The 25548-nt window shown below is 33.0% G+C and overlaps 2 long non-coding RNA genes across 2 annotated transcripts in view; one reads left to right on the top strand and one right to left on the bottom strand.

The window, feature by feature from the left end:
• The window catches only part of LOC146995417 (uncharacterized), a 254224-nt gene extending 229047 nt beyond the window's left edge, over positions 1-25177 (top strand). The window contains exons 3-4 of the long non-coding RNA XR_015043035.1: positions 23928-24011; positions 24131-25177. This is a non-coding gene — a long non-coding RNA (uncharacterized LOC146995417). The remainder of the gene's footprint in view (positions 1-23927; positions 24012-24130) is intronic.
• The window catches only part of LOC146995418 (uncharacterized), a 294157-nt gene that overhangs the window by 178367 nt on the left and 90242 nt on the right, over positions 1-25548 (bottom strand). The gene's annotated exons all lie outside the window — the stretch shown is intronic.

The raw sequence follows: 25548 nt of genomic DNA on the forward strand, positions 1-25548 counted from the left end.
AGTATGCAACTTAAAATTATCTACTATGACTTCTTATCCCCAAACGAATAGATAAATAAATAAAATACTTTCATGAAAACGGTAAAAATGCTTCTCCTTTATCAAATATGTTTTTTTTCTATACTGCTCAAAAGCATGCATCTTTGAAAGAGGATATTAATTTATGCGAATTTGAACAGGGGCTTTCAGTCTGTTCTGATTACTAATTGCCTGTAAGTAAGAATAAAAAAAGTACGAGTCGTTCAAAACATTTAACATTACTTTTATGTATTACGTTATATTACATACAATCAAAAATTTTAATTATATGTAACATTTGTGCAAAAATGTAAAAAAAAAATAATAGGCTTAGTTCCACTTTTTCGTAATTCTGATAGAGTATTTTTGGTTACTGCCGAGTAGGCCACTTCAGTTTCTTGCAATACTTAATTTCAGTGGATGCCATGATCTGAGCGGATAATTTTCAATGGAAAATTTGCTTTAAACAGATTCAGATAAAACTATTTCCTTCTGTGATATGGTCAAAAGACTGTATTCATTTTAAATATTTTCTGTTTCTGGATATTTCGTAATATTTAGAGTTTAAAATAATATCTACTTCTATGTCCATAAATAGTCTAAACATTCGTCAATTGTTCTAGATTAATACTAGAAGTTTAGCTAAACTAAATATAAATTTAAAGATGTTATAAAATTTAATTTATGTATTATAGATTTTAATTATCCTATGATTAAAAAATATATATTTGCAGACCAAAACTCATCTACTAATTAGGAAAAATACACGAAACGTATGTTAGAGATCCCGAAGTAAGGATTAAAAAATTTGAGAAACAAGTAAAAACATTACTGGCATTAATTGATATTCTAAACCAGTACTAAATAATTTTACAAGTTAAAGGAATAAAACGTAAAATTACATAATTTATTAAAGACAAGAGTAAAAATAAATATTATTTATTAATTAAATCTCAGCTCGAGACGTTAACGGAAATACGTAGTCCTTTCCTTATTACTTACAAAGCTGTCGCAATGATAAAATTCGAGAAGGCATAATCTTTGTCCTTAGAACATTTTTACCCCATGAGATGTGTGTAATGCTACTAACGGCATATCTATGAAACTTATAGTTCTCTTAATAAAGATACAGAGAAATATATGGAAAAAAGAATTATCGTGGAACTTATACAGAATTACAGAAGAATAGAACTGAAATTCACGAAACAGCGAAACAAGAGCATGAAGAGTCTCCTATGCAGTACTCAGCATTATTGAAGTGGGCTAAGCTTCAAGTGGGCTGAGAGAAGCAAGAAGACGTGACGTATGATGCAAGTGAAAGACACCTCCATCTGCACTCATCGACGAAAATATTGCTTGAGCTATTCGTGTGAGCAGCGTTATATTTGTTAGAAAGATTTTTGAAGAGTAATGTGTCAGAAAAAGTACCTATTCACACGATTATAATCGAGAAATCGGAAATTCAAAAAGATTGATCCAAAATGCTTGACATTTGAACAAAATCTGAATAGAACGGATTAGTGTGTTGACAGAAGATACTATTATTTTCTGAGAAAGGTGATTACATTTGCTGAGCCATGGATTTACCAATACTACTTAACACTGCAGTTTCCGAGAAAAGAATGAATGATTAAGAAAGAATCCCGAGCAAATACAAATTTTAAAGAAGATATCAGATTTCATGGTCATCGTTTCTTCATTCTTGGAATTGTGTATTATTCATTTTTCTCTGTAAAAGTATATAAATGCAGCGTATTATTTGAATACCCTGAAATGCCTTTGGAAATCGTCTATAATACGTGCAGCCGCGGTTGTTAAATAAAAGCAGCTTAATTTTGTATTTTGGTAATGAGCCGTAGCACATTACATGTTCGTGAATTCCTGCTCCATAATTTAGTCACTGTGCTGAAGCAGGTCAACTTTATTACCCTGATCCTAAACCCTGCGCTGTGACGTTTTTCACTTTCTAAAAATCAAAATGGTGTTACATGGTATATGGGCAGCATCAAGGAAACAGGATAAACATTAAGAGCGAAATAACGAAGTGGTTGAAGGATGTATCCAAAAGAAATATACTGCTCTGCAACACCTTTCACACTTACTTAGAACTCTTTTTGCAACAATGTTTTTATAACAAAGGAGATAATTTTGAAGGCGACTATGTTGATTTATCAAAATAATATAAGAATGCAAGTTTTTAAATAAATAATTTTGGGATAGATAGAGGCATTTTGTCCATAAATGCTTTTGTATGGATAAAATGCTGGTATGTTCTTATTGTAACTGCGCCTTCAAAAGTTAATTATTCACAGAAGTTTTTCCTCTTGTTTTTCTCAAGATAAAATTAGATAGTAAAAAATGGGGAAAATACGCGAATAAATACGGTATTTGAGATGATGGTTGTGGTAGTAGATTTTCTGATACATAACCTAAAACCTTATATGCTCCAAATACATGTTAGATGTTTCCAAACACGTTAGATACAAGCATAATCTGTCACTGAATACAATTAAAATACAACAGCAGACTTACAAAATCAAATGAAATAATACAAGGATTAATGCTGAAATGAAGAAATATATATATTTAAGGAATATATTATGGAACGAAATTATACCAGAACTAATTGTTAAAACAATGCTAATTCGATGACTTATTTGTGTTAGTTTTCTTAACCGGGTTTTTATTAGATTTAATAAAACTTTTATTGAAATTTCGATTTTACACAGTATATTGTTTTATTTCATTGACTTCCTAGTTATTCATCTCTTGAGTATAATAGATTATTCCTTTGATATAAAGCTACAAGTTTTTCAAGATTTTTCTTTTTTCTTTCTTTTTTTTAAGTGTAACGTTATTCACTTCAGCTCTACGCGAATAAAATGCAAGAAGCACTATTTCCTCAGAGCGAAATACAATAGCCATATAGATATCGGCTTTCAATTAGGTTTAGGCTGCTGTGGATCCCGCCCTCTTATTCCGATTCAATTCCGTTTCTCAAATAAATCATTTTTTTCCGTCTGGTGTAGTTTGATATCCATTTTATTTTTTCTATTGAGTTTATTGTTTAAAGATATATTACAGCGACTGGCGATAATATTCTTCTTTAAATATCTTCTCTGCATTTGCTATTTTCAGAATATGAGAAAAAATGGAAAGTATATATGTTTCATATTTCCTATTAACAGTAAACAAAAATTTAATATACTATGATAAATTCAGTTTTACTAGAACTGAGCTTTTTCTAATTGTTCATATATCTTTTCATTAAATGGTTCATTATAGGTTTATTGAGTTCTTCGAAATCGTCATTTCCTCGCTCATACACTAACGGTCTACTGTTAAGGAAGGTTTCCACTTCTACGAATGCTTCTTCGTCCAACAACGAGCAACCAAACGATTTTCTAAGACATCGTTTAGTTAACCCTATTAAACGCTTCCGTCAACCTCACCACCAAGCCCCCGTGTCACAATAGACTTCCATTCAATGTCGTCCCCTGTAGCATAAAATTTTTTGGACGGTATTACCCGCTATGGTATTACAGAAAGAGGCAAATTCTTTGTTTGTGGCGCTTGAATGAGCAATTGTTGAGGACTTGAATCGAACAGTTCAGTTGAGCACTTGAATATAACAGTGTACACTATGTTCAAGAGTTTCCTATTTTGTACAAAGACTGGACCAGCAAAATCTATTCCAGTTGCAGTGAATGGTTTCGAGGGTGTCAAGTTTTCGGGTAGGAGTAGAGCTTCTATTTGGTTAACCAGAAGCACTTGTGCCAGTTTCGAAGTATGCGTTTAATGGCATTACGACCTGGCAAGATCCAATAAATTAAAGTGTTGTTCGGAAAGAACTATTCGAACATCTAAGCGATATAGACGAATAAGCGTGTAGTGAATCAGAAGGTGAACAAGGGAATGAGAGCCATCAAGTAGCAGAGGGGATGTCGTATGTTCGAAGATACCGGTGCAAACTCAAGTCTGCCTCCTAGCCGTAAAAAACTGTCTTGGAATGGGTTGATTTTGTAGGAGTGGGTTAATTCCAGGAATGGGTTGATTTGTAGCAATTTTCAATTTTGTAAGGAATGATAAATTATTTTGTACAGCTTCCATTTTAGTCGGAAAACATTCTTTCTGCATGCAATATATCTAATTTTTCTGCCTTTTTTAGTTCAGCTGCAAAGAGATCAAAGAATGGACGTTGCTGCGATTTACAATTGTTAATGAAGAGGAATACCCGGGCTGACACATGGATTAGTTTGATATAATCACTGAATCGAGTAAGATCTGTGACAGGATTAAATGTAGTCCGTACACAGAGATTTTAATTCTGTTTCTTTTGTTTCCGCTTCAGCCGATGGATGGTGGTTCATCGATACAGATTCCGTAGACCTTGAGGTTGCGTTAGCCATGATCGTCCTTCCCACCCTAAGGCTGAAAGCTCTGCTATAAATACCGCGTGAAAGTATGGTCTTCTCTGTCAAGTAATAAACTATGCTTTGAACGTCTTGATGAAATACGTCTTCTTCGTATTACAATTGATACCTAAAATTTGTGTCACAATTTTGAATTCAACACCCTCCTGTTTCCAAATTCATGGTCCACATTGTTAATGGAAAACCAATAAGCGACATTAAACTTTGCATTTCATAATAAAGAGTCATTGTCCCATCTTCAGAATCAACTCCCGTTATGAAGTCATCCATAAAGGTGTTCTTTTCAAGCTGTGTTTCTGCTATAGTATAAGTGTCTAAGTATATAGTAGCCAATTATCGTAGAGCAAAAGATAGCGAAAAGGGCTTGAAATGAGCCAACAGGTATTCCTGAAAACTTATAAAAAAGAATTTCTTCTTTGAAAATTCTTTTGACGTCACCGTCTTGTTCTGTTCTGAACCATTAACATCGACTTGCGTCTCTATCTTTCTCAAATAATGTTAGCAAAAAGGCCTGATTTCCATCACATATTGTTGCTAGTATGTGAAGTCAAAGTTAACGTAACATAGCCAAAATGTCTGGCAGTAAATTTAGACTTTGTTCGAAGGCTTCATTAAGGAAACGATTTCCTTCTGTATGAGAAGATGCATCGAATACTACGCCATTTGGTTTCTCAATTTTTTTTTTTTTTTTTTTGAACTGCATGATGAGGAAGAAAGTAATGTTTAGAATGTCGAACAGTAGTATTAGTAAGGACTAATTTGAATTGATTCTTATAAATATAATCTTGGATGCATTCCATATAAACATGCTTTAAAGTTGGATTAATAGAGAGGTTTTTGCGCAAGATATACAAATGTTTCAGGGCCACATAATAATTGGCAGAAGATAGGCGATATTTTGTTTCCATGGCAACTTCACAACTCGACGACTCTCTATTATTTTGTAGGAACTGTGGAAACTTTTCGTACGTTCTGTATCATTAGTGTATATTTGTTTGTCTTGATAAGGTTTAATGCCAATGGTTTCTAAATCCCAAAATCCTCTAACATCTTCATCCGTTTTATGACTGACAACTGACGATTTAATATTATACCTTACGGATAAGGGAGTAACAATAGCTTTGGAACAAGATCCACTTATAATATAATGGGACACGTGACAGGATATAATGTGACAGGGGGCTCGGCGTTGATAACACTCCAATAGAAATCTACACCAATCAACACTTCATTAGGTTTTTTTGTGACATATCATAGGGATCAGCAGGTTTCAGTTTCTGTTTACGAGCAAAACATACAACATCTGATGATGTATGATATAAGTAAGTGTTACTGCTTTCAAATGCCTTAATAGACTGTAAATTTATTCCAAATGACTGTAGATTTATTCCAAAAGTCGGATGCTTTAAAATGCACTTGACGTTTAAGTTGTGCATTACACGAGGAAAACTCAAATGCTCTAACTTGCAGTCTATCCGAACTAATAACTTGAAATTTTAGTCTACCAGGCGGAATGAAGAAAATTAGATTGGCCTTCCACTATCTAAAATGTATCGAGTTAATTTAGTAATCCTTGTTGTACCAGTGATATAGAGTCGAGTAGTGAGATATTACGCCAAACCTATAACTATCTTCAGACTGCATTTTACATATACAAATTAGAAGTTTTCAAAATGAGTTACTCAAAGAACGAGATTTATGGTCTTCTCAAGTTATACCGAGCGAATTCAGTAGCTATTCACTAGCTATTTCATCACCCCTATATTATTATAAGCAATATATCATTTGAAATTTCATTTTCAGTCTATGCTGCTAGTGCTGCTTGTTTAATGTAAGATGGAGATGAGTTTTTCCCAAGCAGAAAGAATTTTTATAATTGAACATTACTTCCAAATCATTCTTATAGAAAGTTGTTGAAGCATTTAGAAAGGCCTTCTTAAATGTTCGTAAAACTAACGGGGCAACGAGTTTTCGCTTGGTAACCTAATTTTGAGAAACTCGAAGCTTTAGCCATAAGAAATGAATGGCTACCTATTTCTTCTGCACTTAAACAAAATGGACGAAGTCAGGAATAAAATATTGCAATCGCTAGCGATGAGTGTGAAAAAGATATTGTTACGAATTTAGTATTTAAAAAGCTAATGTTAGTTCAATTATAAATTAAATGGTTTTATTTCTCGCGCAGTGCAGCGCGTGACGAATATTAAAAGAAGAAAGCTAAGCCGGAAAATTAAAAATACAAGAGCACGTGCATTTAACATTAAATAAATAAATATGTCTTTCTGACTTCGAGAAAGTACTGGAAAATTCCCGCATGTGATTTTTAAAATCTTATAAAAGGAGGAAAAATCTCAGTTCGTAGTAGTTGCTTAGTTTGTTGTTGTTTAGAAAACTGCTCTTGTTGACTGTAGCGAATTCAGGCATTAGCGTTCTTTAGCTGTTTTGAATTACGTTCTATTGGACATTTGAGTAGTTAAAAGATAAATACTGTGATATATTGTAATACTGCATGATAATTTGAGAAAATTTAAGCATTTTTGTTGTGATAATAATAAATTTTTGTTCATTTTTCATCTGACTTGTGCATTCATTTGATAACGAACCCGTACGCACGCAACAATTTTTGGTGTCAGGAGCCAATTACTAGAGCTAGTTTTGAATTACTAGTTTTGAATGCCAATTACTAGAGCGATGGAAGAACAATTCAGGCAAATGATGACTGCATTTACTGCTTTCCAAAAAAAGTTGGAAGGGGCCGTCAACTCCGTTAAGGAAGAAATGAAATTGGGCCAGGAATCCGTTAAAGAAGAAATGAAATTGGGCCAGAAATCCCTTAAGGAAGAAATGAAAGCGGGACAAGAAGAAATGAAAGAAAAGGTGGAAGCTAGTCAGGAAAAAATGGAAGAATCCGTTAAAAGAGAGATGAAATCTGTTAAAGAGGAAATGAACGTAGGTCAAGAGGAATTGAAGAGAGAAATTACTTGCATAATAGAAAGCAAGTTCGAAGCTATGGAAGGAAGAATAGATACAGTTGAAGACAAAGTTGGAGAAATTCAAGAAAGAGTTTCTGCGGTAGAGCAACAAATTGAACAAAGAGTTTCTGCCGTCCAACAACAAATTGAGGAAAGGGTTTCTGCTGCTGTTGCCAAAGAAGTTAACACTTTAAAGAAGAGCATAGCGACAGAAGGAAGCAATTGTGAGGATTTTAAATTCTTACCGATGCCTGCTCGTCCATCTCTGAAGCTATTCACATATGATGGGGAGACATCCTGGCAAGTGTATAAAACACAATTTTCTATCGTTTCGGATGCGAATGGATGGGATTCCCAAACTAAGGCGTGTCATCTCGCCGCTTCTCTGAGAGCAGAAGCAGCGGATATCCTGCAGACGCTTCCAGAAAACCAAAGACTTGACTTCGAAGCTTTATCCGGCGCATTGGAGCTGCGCTTTGGCAAGAAAAGTTTAAAAGACTACAGCAGGCTTCAATTAAAATCCCGTCAACAGAAGCCCACCGAATCACTCCAGGAACTCGCCACAGATGTTGAAAGGCTGTCCCACCTCGTCTTTACGGAGTGCCCGAGAGAAACGAGAGAAATCCTGTTCCTGCAGTACTTTATCGATGGCATCCGGGATCCTGAAATACAGAAAGCACTGCGAATGGCGGATGTTAAAGATTCGAAAAGCTCTTTAGAGTACGCCATGAAATTCGAGGCAGCCCAGCAAGCCACTCGTCGAGACCGCTACCCACTCAGAGCTATACGAGTCCATGAGCCAGAGGATCAACTGATGGATCGTAATTTATCCAGGCAATTCGACGCTTTGATACGGAGTAGCAGTGAGAACAAAGTGGCTCGAAGGTGTTGGAGATGTGGTTCTGAAGGTCAACTACGACGGCATTGCAGAACACTCCAGGGCACGGATAATAAAACGGATGAGTTGACAAGACCAGTGAATGCCTTGAGACGGAATAGTGGTGAAAAGAAACCGACCCTAAAGTGCTGGAACTGCGGTGTTGAAGGCCACCTACGAAGGAACTGCAGAACACCCCAGAGCACGGAAAATAAGGCATACGGTTTAAACAAACACTTAAATGCCATGGGAAGGAAAAGGATTGACAAGAAACCAAAGTGCTGGAACTGTGGAACTGAAGGCCATGTTCGAAAGAATTGCAGAACACCACAGGGTACGGAAATTGAGACCATTTCTCAGCAACGACGCAGGAAACAAATTAATGACCATATTAAGGAACGGAGCTTGCCAGATAATGAAAAACCTTGTTTTAAAGCTTGTTTAAAGCTTCTTGTTTTAAAGATTTCTAGAGTGAGTGGCAACAATAACGGACTATCCATCAATGGGAATATCGTTGGAGTTCCTTGCAATATGATCATTGACACAGGAGCTAATGTTACCATCATTAGGAAAGATCTAGCTGAACAGTTTAAAGATAAACTTATTTGGACGCCATCCTGTGTTACCCTTCAGACTGCGTCTGGTGACAAGATCGAGATAGCTGGAAAGTTAAACGTGAACATCACGTTTGGAAGTGCCGCCTACCATCACACGGCATATGTGCGGATATTACAGATCCATGCATACTCGGACTGGACTTTTTAAGGAAATACAATTTTTCCTTAGACTTCAAAAACAATAAACTGCTTTCAGCATCTGCTGACATGACTATCCATCCTCAGAAGGGATCCTCACCTGGAAATGCAGACGCCTTATCTGAAAGACCCAGCTCGGGAAGCTGCCGAAATCATACTAGGGTGGAAAAGAAACGCAAGACTACCAACTGTTCTGCATCCCAGATGCTCTTCGATCGAGACCCTCATCTGCCTTGTGACCGCCTGTTTGGTGTCCCTACGGTTGCACCTTCATCGCCTGAGGAATACATCCAAGATGTCCAGGCCCGGTTTAAAGAGATGCAACGTTCCGTACGAAAGCGAGTCAACTCGGCGACGGAGGAAGTGAAGACCAGATACGACACGAGAGCTACTGCACACAGATTCAAAGAAGGAGACAAGGTGTGGTTGTGGAACCCGATTCAACGAAGAGGACTCAGTTCTAAATTACAGTCATCTTCGGATGGTCCATATATAATGCTGAACAGACTGAATGACGTCGTGGTTCGGATCCGTAAGTCTTCGAACTCTAAACCTAAGTCGTTCATTACGACAGGTTAGCTCATTACTATGACCATAGTACGTAATGTAAATAATTGTAAATAGTGTAAGAATATGGTCCTTTTTGTTTTTAAATGTGTATTTGATTTGATTTGTATTTAGTATCTGATTTGTTTAAGTTATCTATTACATTTATTGTTCATGTTGTTTGATATTGTAATGTAATGTTTATGCCTCAGTTGCATATATGCCACAGTTGCAAGTTTAGCTTCTTGTCCAGGGATTGTACTGCTTGGGACGTGCAGTCCTTGGGAAGGGGGCAGTGTTACGAATTTAGTATTTAAAAAGGCTAATGTTAGTTCAATTATAAATTAAATGTTTTTATTTCCCGCGCAATGCAGCGCGTGACGAATATTAAAAGAAGAAAGCAAAGCCGGAAAATTAAAAATACAAGAGCACGTGCATTTAACATTAAATAAATAAACATGTCTTTCTGACTTCGAAAAAGTACTGGAAAATTCCCGCATGTGATTTTTAAAATCTTATAAAAGGAGGAAAACATCTCAGTTCGTAGTAGTTGCTTAGTTTGTTGTTGTTTAGAAAACTGCTCTTGTTGACTGTAGCGAATTCAGGGATTAGCGTTCTTTAGCTGTTTTGAATTACGTTCTATTGGACATTTGAGTAGTTAAAAGATAACTACTGTGAGATATTGTAATACTGCATGATAATTTGAGAAAAGTTAAGAATTTCTGTTGTGATAATAATAAATTTTTGTTCATTTTTCATCGGACTTGTGCATTCATTTCATAACGAACCCGTACGCACGCAACAATATTATCACGATCAAATTTACATACTGCAACAGAATAATCAGTCGTAAACATTTCACTCTGTCTGGGAAAATTCATTTCCTTATTGCACCACACAATCTGTATTTAAAGCCGGCAGCGTAAACTGTAACTAAAATTTCAAATAATATATCACTTCTAACAGTATGGGAGGGGGTCATTCAACGCAGCAGCAATCTAGATACGCCAAAAAACTGAAAGCAAGTGAGATGTGTTCGAGACAAAATCAGAATTCAGAATGGATTCGTTTCACTATAATTTGACTGGCTAATTAATAAAATTTTAAAATTAATATTGGCTGGTTGAGTTTCAACCGACAAAAATTATTTTCATCACCAGTGTTATGGGAAAGCCATATGGTGGCTCCCATTCATTTTGAAGTGTTGTTTTTCAGAAAGATTTGCTATAAGTACTATTTTTAAGGAAAGAATGAAGAATTAAGGGTTATTACAAACCCAAATTAAAATTCTGATTTGCATATTTTTACCCTTTATAAGGGTTATTACAAATCCAAATTAAAATTCTGATTTTTATACGGTGTTTTTTACATAGTTTAAATAACTTTAAAAAATTAAACCTCTAATTTAGTTTTCTAGCTATTCAATGGCAAGTTCGAACTTTCCAGTGCTATTATATACAGTAGAATTACATAACTCCGTTTATTGCAACTCTATTTATTCGAAATTCAAATTAAAAAGAACTGCTACAGAGATATGTTACTGATTCAAATTCAAATTCAAATGGTATTAAAAAGATTAAACAATGCAGTACATATTTTCAAGAAACTTCTAAATTAGTTTAGATGATCGATGTGCATATTGATTTAAAATCGTTGATAAATAATTAGATGAAAATATTCCTAGAAAAACGATTACATATTGAATAATTAACATAGACATACTCTTCTTTTTTATGGTTGAAAGTCTACGTAAATGAAACTAGTTTCTTTTTACTTCCTTGTACGAAGTAAAAAGGAAGTATTGTAATCGCAAAAAGTTTCAGGCAGCATATTTCAACGAAAATATCCATTTTGACCGCTATTGAATGCAATTTAACGATGTTTTTGCGTGATATCTGTACGTAAGGACAGAATAAAATACTCTTTTCCTTAAAAAAATTATAAAACTGCTTTAAAATTAATTCTGAAGAGAATTTTTCGTGGCGTCTGTACGAACGTATGTACGTACGTGCATACGTACGTACGTATCTCGCATAACTCAAAAACGAATATCCTCAGAACGTTGAAATTTTGTATATAGGACTGCTATAACATGTAGATTTGCACCTCGTATTTTGGTTGCAATCGGCCGCACCAAACGTATATAAATATATTTATATATATATATCTATTACCCGGCTCAGTGATCTCAGTTTCTTTACTCTTATATGTTTGTAAATTGTACATGTTTTGCTTTAAAAATTATTGAATTATGTTGTTTTTATCTTCCAGTTAAGGATTTTATGCCTTTAGTAAATCTATGTGCAATATTTTTAGAATTATCAGCAATTTTAAAGTTGTGTCATTGCCGCTAAGCCTGTTTTTAATGGCGCCCATTGATGTTTACATTTGAAACAGGAGACTAGTGGATTTGTTGCCAATCTAGAGAAACTTAGCTTCGCAACAACAAAGATAACGCATTCATTTATTATTGCCAATTAAATCATGCTTAATTCTTTCTGGAATTTTTTTCGAGGAAATAAGCGTTTGAGATTTACTTCGTAATTTTTAATATAGATATTTTGAGTTTTTATGTATTTTTGCCTTCTCACGAAGTGAGAACTGAATTACTTAAATGAGAAATACTCAATCGTCTGTGAAAAACTGTTTCTTTTTTGTTTTGTTTGCTTAATTTCTTTTATACATAGTTCTAGCTTTATTATAGTATTTGAATTGAACATGTGACAACGAGTAGATAATTCTTTAAATGATATACATTTTGTGCATTCTGAGTTATAATATGAATGAAATATAATACTGTTAAGTAAACCTACCGCCAGAGTGTCGCTATGGTAAACAAAGTGAATTTTAAAAAATGCATTTATTCTATTGTGGTTTATGCGCTGTCGGGCGAAGTAGGTTTAATTCAATCTAATAAGTTTAAATAAAATGCAAGAAAAAATGCGTATAATTTAATATTCCGCACAAGGAAGTCATGTGGTGTACACATCAGATTTTTTTACTGGCATAGAAGTTCTTTTACTAAGTAAGTAAAAATTGATTTTATTTCCTAATTTTGTAGGAAAACAGAACGTTATATTTTCGGTTTTAAAGAAATTATAATATGCTGCTTTGAATAATTGTATAATCTTTATTGGGATGAATTCGATAAATTCATTCATTCTTGATTAAGATACATTAAGTTACGTTAAACAAAAGAACTAGACCCTGTCGACTAAGAAGATGGTTGTACTGTAGTATCTCTCATATTTTAGTAAGGATACCATGGAACAGGTAGAGTTGTTTAGAGCAGAAAATGAGAGAAATGCTCACCAACATTCGAACTACTATTTTATTTACCAGTAAGGTGTGCTAATTATTAAAACACAGAAAGAATGAAAGGAAAGTTTTTAATTCCTTTCATGTACCCTTTTTAATTCCTTTCTTCAGAATGAAAGGAAATTTTCTTTCTATCTCTGTTTATTATAACAAATACTTCAGCTATTCTATGCCCTGAGTCTATGATACTTTGTATACTTTGGATATGTGACACGAATGCAATAGCTAAAGGCTCTCTGTAACAGTTCTGAACCTTTTCTGAACAAGAATATCTTTTCTTATCTGTAAAATTTAAGAAATTCGCTGAGCATTTTCATGAGGCCTAACGTTTTTGCTTCCTTTTGATATATTTAATTTTCCAGCCTATAAAGGTAAAAATCGTGTTGAAAACTGACGTATTTTCTTTAAATATGTAAACATTTTGGACCAAAAGTTGTAGTGATAACGTATGAATTTCCTATATATCTAATGATATTGACGCATAGTTGTATCATTACTATAATTAATAAGAAATTAATTATAGTAATGATACAAATATGCGTCAATATCATTAGATATATAGGACTACTTCATATAATGATTCGTACTTCATCTAATGATATGAAGTACGAATCTCAGTACGTATATTTTATATTCACAGTTTTTAACTTTTTCTTTTCTAAATATCCATATATTTTGTATAGCTCTTCTTTCTCAAGCTTTACAAAGTTAGCGTTGTTTTAATGTTTATGAAACATCTGATCAAACATTTGTGTAAGTGTTACATAAATTCATGCGTTTCTTCTCTTCAGTTTAAAGGAAAGGTGAAACACATAAAAATTAATTGAGTAAAATTTAAAATTTTATAATTTCTTGTTTAATATTCCCCTCTTCCACACACACCATAGGCACTATGGTTTAAGGCACTGTAGTAATCAGTGAAGTAACTGCAAAATCAAGTTTTTTTTATGGTAAGTTTTCTTTAAGTTAACTTGCGACCAGTAATATATCGCGAATAGGACGATATCTCGTAATTCTTTCGAAAGTGTATCTCATTTACATTGGAAATTTGTTTTTCAAGATAAAAGTTTCATTTGAAACAAAATGAACGTCCTTTTCTAACTTTATATCATTATTTAATTTACTTAATAATATAGAATAAATAATAGATCTTGTATACGTATTTCTGATTTTGGTTTTATTATTCTAATTTTCTGTATATATCTGTACACACAAAAAACTCATTCTCGTTAACCCTCAGTATCAGCCAGAAGATCCTAATAAAGAGCAAGCAGTACATTGGGATGCTACAATTAATTTCGAAGAGACATCGGGTAAACCTGTAAAAATATTCTGCTGTCTATTGCAAAATGTATATAAAAATTAAGACCTCTATTATCGAAAGCGTTGTAAAATATGTAGTAAAATTTAGTTACCGCTAAATGATTTTTCGGTAAATTCGAGTCGAATTCATCTATCTTGCCTTAAATCATTTTACGTTAATAATGGAATTGAAAGTGTCCACAAGCTCTCTATCTCAGATATAGTCAAATCTCAGATCATTCCAATGCAATTTTTACATCCATTGGATGTTAATAACAAAGAAAGGGTTCAAGATCGCGTGATCGGACATTTTGTATTTGCAGTATCTACGTTGAGTACGCTAGCATGTAGACATTTGTTTGCTTTTAAGTCTGCATGTGGCAGGTAATATTTCACTTGAAACGAAAGGATCCACTGTGCTGTCTTCGAGCAATATAAATGAATTTTAAGGTATTTACTAAAAACTGGGAATGTAAAGGAAATGCAAATATAGCAAAAAACGCGATATTGAGCTAGAAAAAATTTTGGGTGTAATGTCGAGAAAGGTTGGTACGGCATGTAGGAAACAACTATAAATTACGGAGCGCTGGACATTATGTTACATGCTGGACATTATGTTGGGTGGCACAAGACATACAATTAAGTCTATCTCTACATCTCTTCCCATGGAACCATATCCGCTATTTGTCAATCTGTTCCATAGCGTTGCCGAATATATATTTCCACCACAGTCTGTTACTTTAAAATAAGAATTTCAAGATTACAGCCACCCTCCTGTCATATGCGATCATAACGTGTGTCATCATCACTCTATAGATAGAATTAAGGGATTCTAGCTAAGTAACTTTGTCTTTAGCTTAACTCTTTCCCAGTAGTCGTTACCATAGTTATAAGGCACGGCCTGGCAGCAAAATAGCCTTAAAATGCCTATTTTAAAAGTAGCAGACTATAATAGTAGCCATTTTGAAAGTCTTTAACATAGGCGGCCGCCTAAAAAACCTCGCCAACAACTGAAATTATTAATGTATGTGTTATTAATATTAAAAAAGGGGAAACAGTATTTTAAGACTCCCTGTACTAATTACTAATTATCTAACCTCCAAAAAACACTAATTTGTCGCTAAACGTTAGCTATGTTTTCTTCCAAATTTTTAATCCTAATCTCCCATCCGAATTAAGCTATTTATATGAAAAAAAAAATCCCAAAATACACTCATGTCCATAAATTAAGGATAATGCAAAATCAGGCAAAGAAAGAGTTAGAAACAAAACAAATTTGACTTATTTGTAAAGCTTATTTATTAAACAAAAGGTAAAGAGCAAAAAAAGATGCTATTTGTTTGATATTATTAAAAAATTAGCGATTTTTTTCCCTGGAGCAAATTACAAAAAAATCCTATTTACAAAATACCAATATTACATGGTTTGTATGATTGTTAATACATTGTATGTCTCCCAGAGGATGCAATGCAGTCCGTACAACGCCTAGGCATGCTGAGTATCAAATTATCGATCTGATGTTGAGGGATATTACACCACTCAAAAAGCAATGCTCTCCGAAGTTCCGGTAGACATGTAGGAAGAGGTTGACGGGCTGTAACTCGTCGCCCAAGCATGTCCCACACGTGCTCTACTGGATTCAAGTCCGGTGAGAATGCTGGCCAGTCCATACGGGTGATATCCTCCGATTGAAGACATTCGCTTACGATGTTTGCACGGTGAGGACGGGCGTTGTCATCTATAAACACAAATTGTGCGCCCATGGCGCCCCGAAACAAACGTACATGTTTTTCCAGAATGACGTCCCGATAGATTTGGCTTGTCATGGTTCCAATTTGAACATGCAGGTCAGTTCTGGAACCCAGAATAATTCCACCCCAAACGAGCACTCATGCACCACCGTAACGGTGTCGTTCAATGATGTTTCCTTGGTGGTAATGGGTACCTGGAGCTCTCCATATCAAAGTCCGGCGAGAATCAGATTGCAAGCTAAACCTGGACTCGTCGGAAAACATCACACAAGCCCACTGTTGCGGTGTCCACAATGCATGCTCTCTACTCCAGGCTAACCGCAGGCGATAGTGAGTTGCAGTAAGTGGAACGCATCTGACAGGTCTACGAGCATATAGACCAATCTACCCTAAGCGTGTGTACACGGTCTGCCTTAAAATTTTCGTACCAGTGGCTGAAGAGAGCTGACGAGACAGGTCTGAGGCTGTGCTCCGCCTGTTTCTTTTGGCAGTAACTGCCAAATACCGGTCCTCATTCGGCGTTGTAACTCTGGGGCGACCCGTGCTGTAACGTCTACTCACATTACCATCATCTTGGAATCGTTGCCAAAGCTTGGAGATGACACTCTGGGCAATTTCAAGTTCGTCTGATACTTCCAGTTGGGTACGCCCACATTCCAGACGGCCGATAATTCTACCACGTAAAAAATCATCCAAATGCGTCCTTTGTGTCATAACTATTCGGTTATTGCACTGAAATGCTTATAAAGCGCCTGCGAACAATTTTACTTCTTTGCCTGTATTCCTTATATATCACTCTCTTACACTCTCCTCATTGTGACGCACCATCGGTGTCATCTTGTTACTTCCTGAAATTTGCATATGATTCTTGCAGATGTGTATAGTGATTTTACAGGTGATATATTTATTCCAGAGTTCGATTTTCGCGTGACTCCGAATTATCCTTAATTTATGGACATGAGTGTACTAAATGCTTCGACATATTTGATACAGTCTACTTTTTTGATATAATAACAAGTATTAAAATAGCATCTATTTTAAAGCATTTATTTCTTAAATTTAGCAAGTATTATTTTTTAAAATGCATTTATGTTGAAGAATATCGAAGTGAATTCCTTTTGTGACGCGATATACATACTGTTTCTAATATATCTTACCCCATACTCATACGTCAATAACTGACATATTCTAGCAAATACAACAAAATTTACTTTTGCATTTCAAAGCTACTGAACTTTCAAAGCTATGTGAGTATTGGCATCTATGAAACTAGGTGTTACTGTTCATAGAGATGGAATTTTGAGAAATAATGTTATGAAAGCACGCTGGGTTATATTTAATGAATTTTCTTCACATACTGGCATAAGGTATTTCTGCCGCCTTCTTAGCATGCCGTCGTAGTGTAGTGGTCAGCACGCTGGATGCGTATTCCAGAGGTCCGTGTTCGATTTCCCGGCGAAGGCGTTGCTCATTTTAAAAATAACCTAATGACTAATGACATTGGATGTAAAGATTATAACTTTACCGAACAATTACCGATAGTTCGAAAAAAAAATTATAAAGTAAAACCAGATTACCGGTAATTTTTCTTTCCAAAACTTTTATTGAAATATGAAAGGTTTCATACGAAACAGACATTTCTTGTTTTATTTAAAACTTATTAAGCCTCAGAAGTATACGTGGAATTTAAATTTTATTCTGAACGTAAAATATAAAGTGCTTAAACATAGCGATAATAAATAACTCAAACGATTTGTGATATTTTATGCAGATACATAAACTTTTACTATGAAAACATTGACGAAAAAGGTCACTTTAATGCATTATGAAATTTTTTTTAGTAATTAATTCTTCCAAATAGGCTTACTTGATGCATCATTTGATTACAGTCTGATATTCTAATCCAGATTGTATTTTTATACAAATTTTGTCAGCCGCTGAGTAAGCTCTTTCGAATTCTACACTTATTCATTTGACAACCATGAGGAAATTATATGTTACTTCAGTATATTTCTAGCTCAAAATACTCCCATTCGTTTTCGATAATTTTTGTTTAAATTTTAAGTTTTTATTTTTCATAAAAATTTATTCCTTTTTGAGTTATTTCATCTGTTTGCTTTATCAAAAACAGAATGTTTTCTTCTGTGACAGCAATGAAGGAACTGGCATAGGTAATTCTCAGAATCAGTATCACATATCATTTCTCGCAATTTCGGTAGCGTATTTTTGTTCATACCTATGAATTGAATTAATTCCATGAGTTTTCTGATAATTGTACTTTTACTTAGCATTATTAAATATTTCATACTCTTCGTCGGTTTTTGAAATCAGAATGAAAACGTTACTGTAGAATACCAGAATAAGTAATTCGCCTTTTATTCTATATGATGCACGAAAACATTCTTACACTCATTATTAAAACTCTTGTTTGGTTTATTAGATCGTCAAGCATGCATTTTCCATATAAATAATATCTATATAAATGTTTTCATACATACACAAAAAAAAATTTTTTCAAGAAACGGTTTCTTCACTCTACTACTGTATTAGAAAATAACAGCAAATTCCTTATCCATAGGCAAATGTTTTAAATTAAAATAAATTTTTCTTGAAGGAATATTTAGAAACTCTTAAATATATAGTATAAATGTATGAAACCCTAACACTGTAGCTAAAATCTATTGTGACTAATTTGCCAGCACCTAAAAGTATTTACAGTGTTCTTTCATGGAAAGTAACAGGCTTTTCCCCTACTTAAATTCATATTTCCTTTATGAAAATCAGCATCAATAACGCGTTATTTTCGAAAGCAAAAATATGTATTTACGTCATAACATTATTGATTTACTGGTGCTACGATATCTTACTGAACTCCTTCCCTAAAAGTCACACCATTTTTTAAAATTGGCAGTTTGTCGAAGACAGGTGCCGGTACCTCAGTTATTCCTCTAAAATAATAAAATTATTTCGGTATATATATGTACCTATGTTTAATTCCTTTTTCTATTTATAATTATTATTTATAATTATTCTGAAAACATATCAATTGTTATAGTATATTTTGTACATATATTACCCCAACTACGCTTTAGCATATCAATTATGTATTTATCAACAGAACGAATATTAACAATTGTTTGCGTTTTTTATGATAGCAGTAACTTAGCTTGATGATAAATAATTGGATTTCCTCCTGAAGTTTACAGAAAAGCTATTTTTTGGCACAATTTGTATTTCATCATATTGTATTACTTAGTCTTGCATCAGTGCCTACTATCAATCGTACACAAAATTAAAATTTATGTTAAAAGATAAAATTATTTTTTACTAAGATGTAAGAAGGCATTATTTGTTTTCAGTGGAATTTTTTTGAGATTAATTTTGATAACATTTATAACTGAAATAATTGCTGTTATTTGTTTGTTTTGTTTTGAAAATATAAATTTTGAAACTATGTACTACTTTATAGAAAATCATATCTAAATACTTAACCTATTTAATCATTTGGGCTAAAAAAATACTATTTCTAAAGACTAATTATAATTCTTTTGGTAATCCATGAAATATAAACATACAAGTATGTTTTGAAATTTTTATAAAAAACATGCTGCCATCATGTGGATTGGGCAAGAAGCTGGTTTCAGGTATCCAGCAGCAAGAGTTTCAGAAAACAGTCTTTTTTCGTGCAAAATTATTGAGTTCAAATATTAGTAAATAAATTAATTCATTTGCATTAGTAAAACCGTGTTACTGTCAGTTCATGATATTGGCAGAAAAAATGCTTTTTCTTTTGTCTTACACTTCACTTTCTACCGGTCTCTTTATTGATCATTGCTTCTCATTTCACTTTTTAATCCTCTATAATCATTATCATTTTCATTTTTGCTTGTCATCAAAAATATCACTTTGTTCATAAACATACAACATAATTGTTTTTGAAAGTGTTTTATAAATCCTCAAAGCTCGTAGAATTTGCAAACACAAATCATGCATGTTATTCTGGGGAATAATTATTTTATTTAATAGTTTAACCTTATAATGTTGCCTAGTTGACCAAATATCGAAGCATATATAAAAATATCTCATTATTTAGACTTTAAATGTATTTCTCAATTGTCATTATGATCTAAAAATTTTTAATTATTAATAATAGTGAATAAATAAAGCTTAACATTAAGTTACTTATGCTGATCTACAAATAGTAACATTAATATTAACATTCAATAAAATGTATCTTGCCCGCTCTAAAAATTGAGCAGAAATTTAATTAGATAGCTTAAGTGGACACTTGTGCATTTGTTTCACGACATCGTAATCTTCCTTCTGACGCGAAAATTACCTTTGGAAACCATCTATGCTTCAAAATAATGCTAATGGCTCCAGAAAGTATCTTCCGAGAATCTTTAACATAATGCTTCCATTCCAGAACGTGCGCCTTTAGCATCACCTTTCTATCCATTTAGAAGATACTTTGGAACAGTTCTGGTATTTTAAGTAAAATTCTTCTAAAACCCATTAAGGGTTTCCGAAGATGAAACTTTTGAGTCAAAAGAGAATTTAACAGGAAGTTTATTTGCTAGATGTTAAATTTGCTAAACTTAAACAAAGATTAATTAGAGAGTTAAGAAGGATTGAGTTTAAAACGGAAACTATATTACGAAATGTTGGAATTTTGCAACATTCGTTGGTTGTTGCTTAGAGAAGATGCGGGTATACGAGAATATAACTGTACATTTTTAGGCATTAACTCAGTTATAACGCCAGCATTTAAATAAAGTCATCTTTTTGCTATTATCATAAAACTATTTAAGTTTTTTACTACTATAATACACTTTTAGCAGTAAAGAGTTGCTCCCTTCCAACAATTTCAACAGCCCATACACTAAAAGAACAAACGGAAAAAATCCTGCATTATAGTATTTATTTACACTGCCCCCAAAATGAAACAGTTCTATATCTCTTGTCCTACGGAGCCGATTGACGAAATTCAACTTGCGCTTTTCATGTCTGCAAAGCGCGACATAGGATATGTATTATATTTATATATAGCATTATTCTAATATAGGTATTTTGACGCAAAGTCGGATTTTTCCTAAAATGACATGGCAATGTTTTTCCATATTTCGATTCTACGACTCAAAATTGTCCAAACTGCCAAGTTTTGTAAAAATCACACGAGCAGATTTTTAAAAATTTAGATCTCAGAATTTTAGATCCTCAATGTTAATTTAATTTTATATATATTTATTAATATCTCATTTTTTATTAAACTTACTTGATTTTTTCTTCCAGAACTTAAACCTTAGACTTCATCCAAATATAATTTTCACATTTTTTATGATTTATTTTTAAAATTTGTATTTTAAAATTCTTTTTATAAACTTTTCGTAAAAACTTTTGTACTGCAACGTATAAAATTTTTAACATCATCTTAAAGTAGATGTAATTCTAGGCACACCTGCGAAAAATTAGAGTTTTTTATTCAAAATTTTTTAAGATATACATGAATTTATATATTGGCGCGTTTTGAAGTTTGGCATATCCATAATAACGATAATAACGCCAAATGTGTTTGACGCACTTTGCTTCTGTTTTCTCTATGGTGTATTTCGGTTACCACTTGTGGTAGATCCTGGGCAATGTTTTTGCCAATGAGATGTAATTATGGGCAAAGTTCTTAGTGATAAGAGATTCTCGATTCTGTATTAGCGATGGGTTTTGACCATTCCCGACGGATGCACTAAGCTTCAAGTGTTCGGTTAATTGCAACAATAAAACTAACGTGAACTAGAGAATCTTCTAATTTGAACAAACAATTCATTTGGAGATAAGAAGTAAAAATCTATCATTCGTTCATCTCTTTAGCTTTGCTAAAATATAATTTAATATTGCTACAATCTTAGGAATTTGTATTATGTGTGAAAATTGTTTATTTGCAGTATTGCGTTGGTTAAGACGTTATATTGCTGTAAAAGTAAATTATAAAATGACAAAAATTATAAATGTCTTAAAACTCTAAGTGAAGTTTATTTATAAACTTGTGAAAATAATTTGATACAAAATTAAGATCTGATTTCAAAATGTTTTAAACATTGTGTGTGTATAGTTAAATATTTTGGAACATCAGAACGTTACATTTAGATAGTGGAAACTAGCAGGCTAATTTTAAATTGAATGTAATGAAACTGGATTTATCATAATCAAAGACAAAAAAATCAATGCAAATCTAAGCAAGGCAAATAAATACAAGTGCTTCAAAAGGTTAATTTATAATAACAGGCTCTATGTCCATAAATCCTTCCGTAGAAAATATAAGAGAAATATCACACTACTTTAAAGTGTTATGCAAAATATATGGAAATTTTGCTTATGTTAAATGAATAATAATGGGGGAAAAGAAGGACTGTAAGCTACTCAGTAAAGCTATTCGTTTTGTAATACAAGTGCCGAGAAGCTTTATCAGGTTCTGTGTTCCTCCTTACTTGCTTTGGGAACATTAAATGACCTGACTCGGAACAGGGAGCTTACTAAATCTATGTTCAATAAATGTGGGAAGTAGACTATACACACAAGAAGGGTATACGAAACCCTTTATTTTTCTCTCTTTACAATGATTTCTGGACTTCGGAATACAGAGACCAACCACTTGTGGTCTGAACGTAAGAATATAAAAATATTAACTAAACTCTAACTAAACTAACTTTAGATTAGTAAACAAGTGCCTACTTGAAGATTGGCCGTATATTAGCTAAAGGCCGTATGTAGTACAGAGAACTGTTAACACTACGATACGTTTAAAATTATCAAGAGGATTAAACCTCTGGCCTTGAAGGCAACCAGCAACCGAGTAAAACTGCTAAGGCAAGCGGCCTGCTTCTACAAACTCCTTCCTCTCTCTTGCTTGGCAAAAAGCCACAACTTAAGTACTTGGCGTTCGCAAGACAAATTTGCATAAATAAGTTAAAGCTTTTAATTCTGGCCGGAAGTAGAAAATAAGAAGTGATAGTAAAGATTTAAAATAAAATAAACGTTAGTAAAACTTAAGATCCTTACAGCTTAATCTGAATATCTTTAGAAATGTAAAATTAGAGAATTGTGGAAGCCTTTGGAATGTCACAAGCTTTCTGAACTCAAATATTAATGTGGTAGAATGTCCTAAAAAACAATTATTATTCAATCGTTTAAAATGATCTTCTAGCACTTGAAATTAAACTCAATATATAATTATGTGATTTTTTGTGCTAGTGTTGAGTAATCAGCTTTTTTCAGTTAAGCATTTACTTTTGAATTCCAGGTTCATTTGACAAAACTTTAAAATATATCGCATTGGCTGGATACCTACGTAATACAAACTTGAAAACAATTTGAAATGGCTGCTTTACCGGTTTATGAATAATAATTGCTAATATATAAGTTATAAATATTGAAAAGGTTCCTAAGCCATTTTCGGATATAAAGCTAATAGTCTGATATCAATAACATAAATACTGCGGTAAAATACAAATGACCATTCATTAACTAAGAAAGAAATTTTCCACACTGGCTAAATGTTTTGAATGAAAAGCTAAGTGTTAACACTGCAAATGTAGTTTAAAGAGATGAGTTTTAACACTGCATATTTAGTTTAGAGAGCTGAGGTTCAGCGCTGCATCTACGAATAAAATGTAAATTCTACAGGTAAATGGAAAATACTTCTACGACGAAAGTGAATTATTTCTTCTGTTAGCATATCTAGGAAAGCTAAAAATACTATATTTTTCGTAATTTTAAAATTAGAAAAATAAATGACAAGCTGAAGAATAAATGAAGACTTCACTTCATATTAATAAAATTCTCAGATGCTTACAGTTCTTATTAATAAAAATCTCGAATATTAAAACTATTCTATCAGTTCAAATAGCTTTTTTCCGCAAAAGGTTATGTTCTAAACTTAATTTTGAAAACTATTTTTTCAGTTATATTTAAATTACAAAGAGCAGCCCCAAAGTAGTGCATGTCAATCCAGGATCTTCTCAAATTTAGCTTCAGATCATATAAAGGTAGGAAGAAATAAAAATTTTATAACTTGATTATAAATAAAATTGTGTGCTTTGCAAAAAATTGAGAACTTAAGATTTTTTCCTTTAACTAATGACTATTCTTTATTATTTTATTCTAGGAAAATACTGAGAAGGTGATATCTTACATATGCAGATTAAAATTTGGCAGTTCTGTGTTCATTCCATAGAGATGTATTTGTTTTTCAATTAATGTAGCTCTTAATTTACGCAGTATGATTATTATGAATATTTTAGCAACTGATGTACGTTTTTAAATGGCAATGAATAGTTACAGTGAAATCACTTGTAATAACTATGTCTTATTATTAGAGTCAATATTATAAGAGATTATAAACAGAGCATAGTTTAATTCATTATTTAACAAATCCATATATGTTAGCAATAGTTTAAATACCAAACAAAACGAAAATCTAACTTTAACAATTTATAAATTGAGTTTATAGAAAACTTAAAACTTCCACATTGCTGGATTCTTTTGCAATATATAAATGAAATTCATTTCGGCGGTAGTAAACGAAGGAACTAGAATTTGCCAACTACTATAGTTTAAACTCATGGTTTAATAAATTCATAATAAATCAGAACAATATGTAATAGAATCTTTACAATAGCCATACGTTCTACTAATAGCTTGCTAGATCTGACATATTCTATTCACTTTCGTACAAGGTAATTAGCTGAAATTCATTTTTATTTCTTACTCCTTCACGAGTAAACGAAGTGATGAGATTGAAATACAATGAAGTATATACAACAATTCATCATGTTGTCATACATACAGCAATTCATCTTGTGTACATTAGTTTGAATATATACACGTATTCTTTCAAGCAGTTTAGAAAAACTCCAAACAAGCGAGGAAGCATGCCATAAGCCACAAATATTATATAACGTTATCAGGTTCAATGTTTCTTCTATCCTTCTTCGGAAACATACAATGACCTGACTAGAACAGAGAGCTTACTAAAGCTATGTTCACTAATTGTAGTAAGTAGACAGGATACAGACGAAGGGTATACAAAACCCTTTATTTTTTCTTTATATACAATGACTTCCGTACTTCGGAATACAATGACCCTCCACTCGGGGTCTAACTTAAAAGATATCAAAATAAAACTAAACTCTAATTTAACTTTAGAATAAGATTGGCCTTATAATAACAGGAAGCGTATGTAGCACAGAGACTGTGAACACTACAATACGTTTAATTTATCAAGAGGATTAAAACCTCTGGCCTGGAAGGCAAAGTAGCAACTGCGTAACTTCTAAGGTAAGCGGCCTGCTTCGAACTCACGGCTTCCTCTCTTCTGCTTGGCAAAAAGGCCACACTTAAATACTTGGCGTTCGCCAGACAACTTTGCATAAACTCCTTCACGCTTATAATTCTGGCCGGAAGTAGAAAATAAGAAGTGATAGTAAAGATTTAAAATAAAATAAACGTTAGTAAAACTTAAGATCCTTACAACGTGTATAATAACTTTGATAGTTTTATTTAATGTTTTATAATTTAATGTTT

This window comes from Stegodyphus dumicola, chromosome 9 (assembly GCF_044657685.1).
Source record: "Stegodyphus dumicola isolate Sdum_Otavi_A_Nest chromosome 9, ASM4465768v1".
Classification (NCBI taxonomy): domain Eukaryota; kingdom Metazoa; phylum Arthropoda; class Arachnida; order Araneae; family Eresidae; genus Stegodyphus; species Stegodyphus dumicola.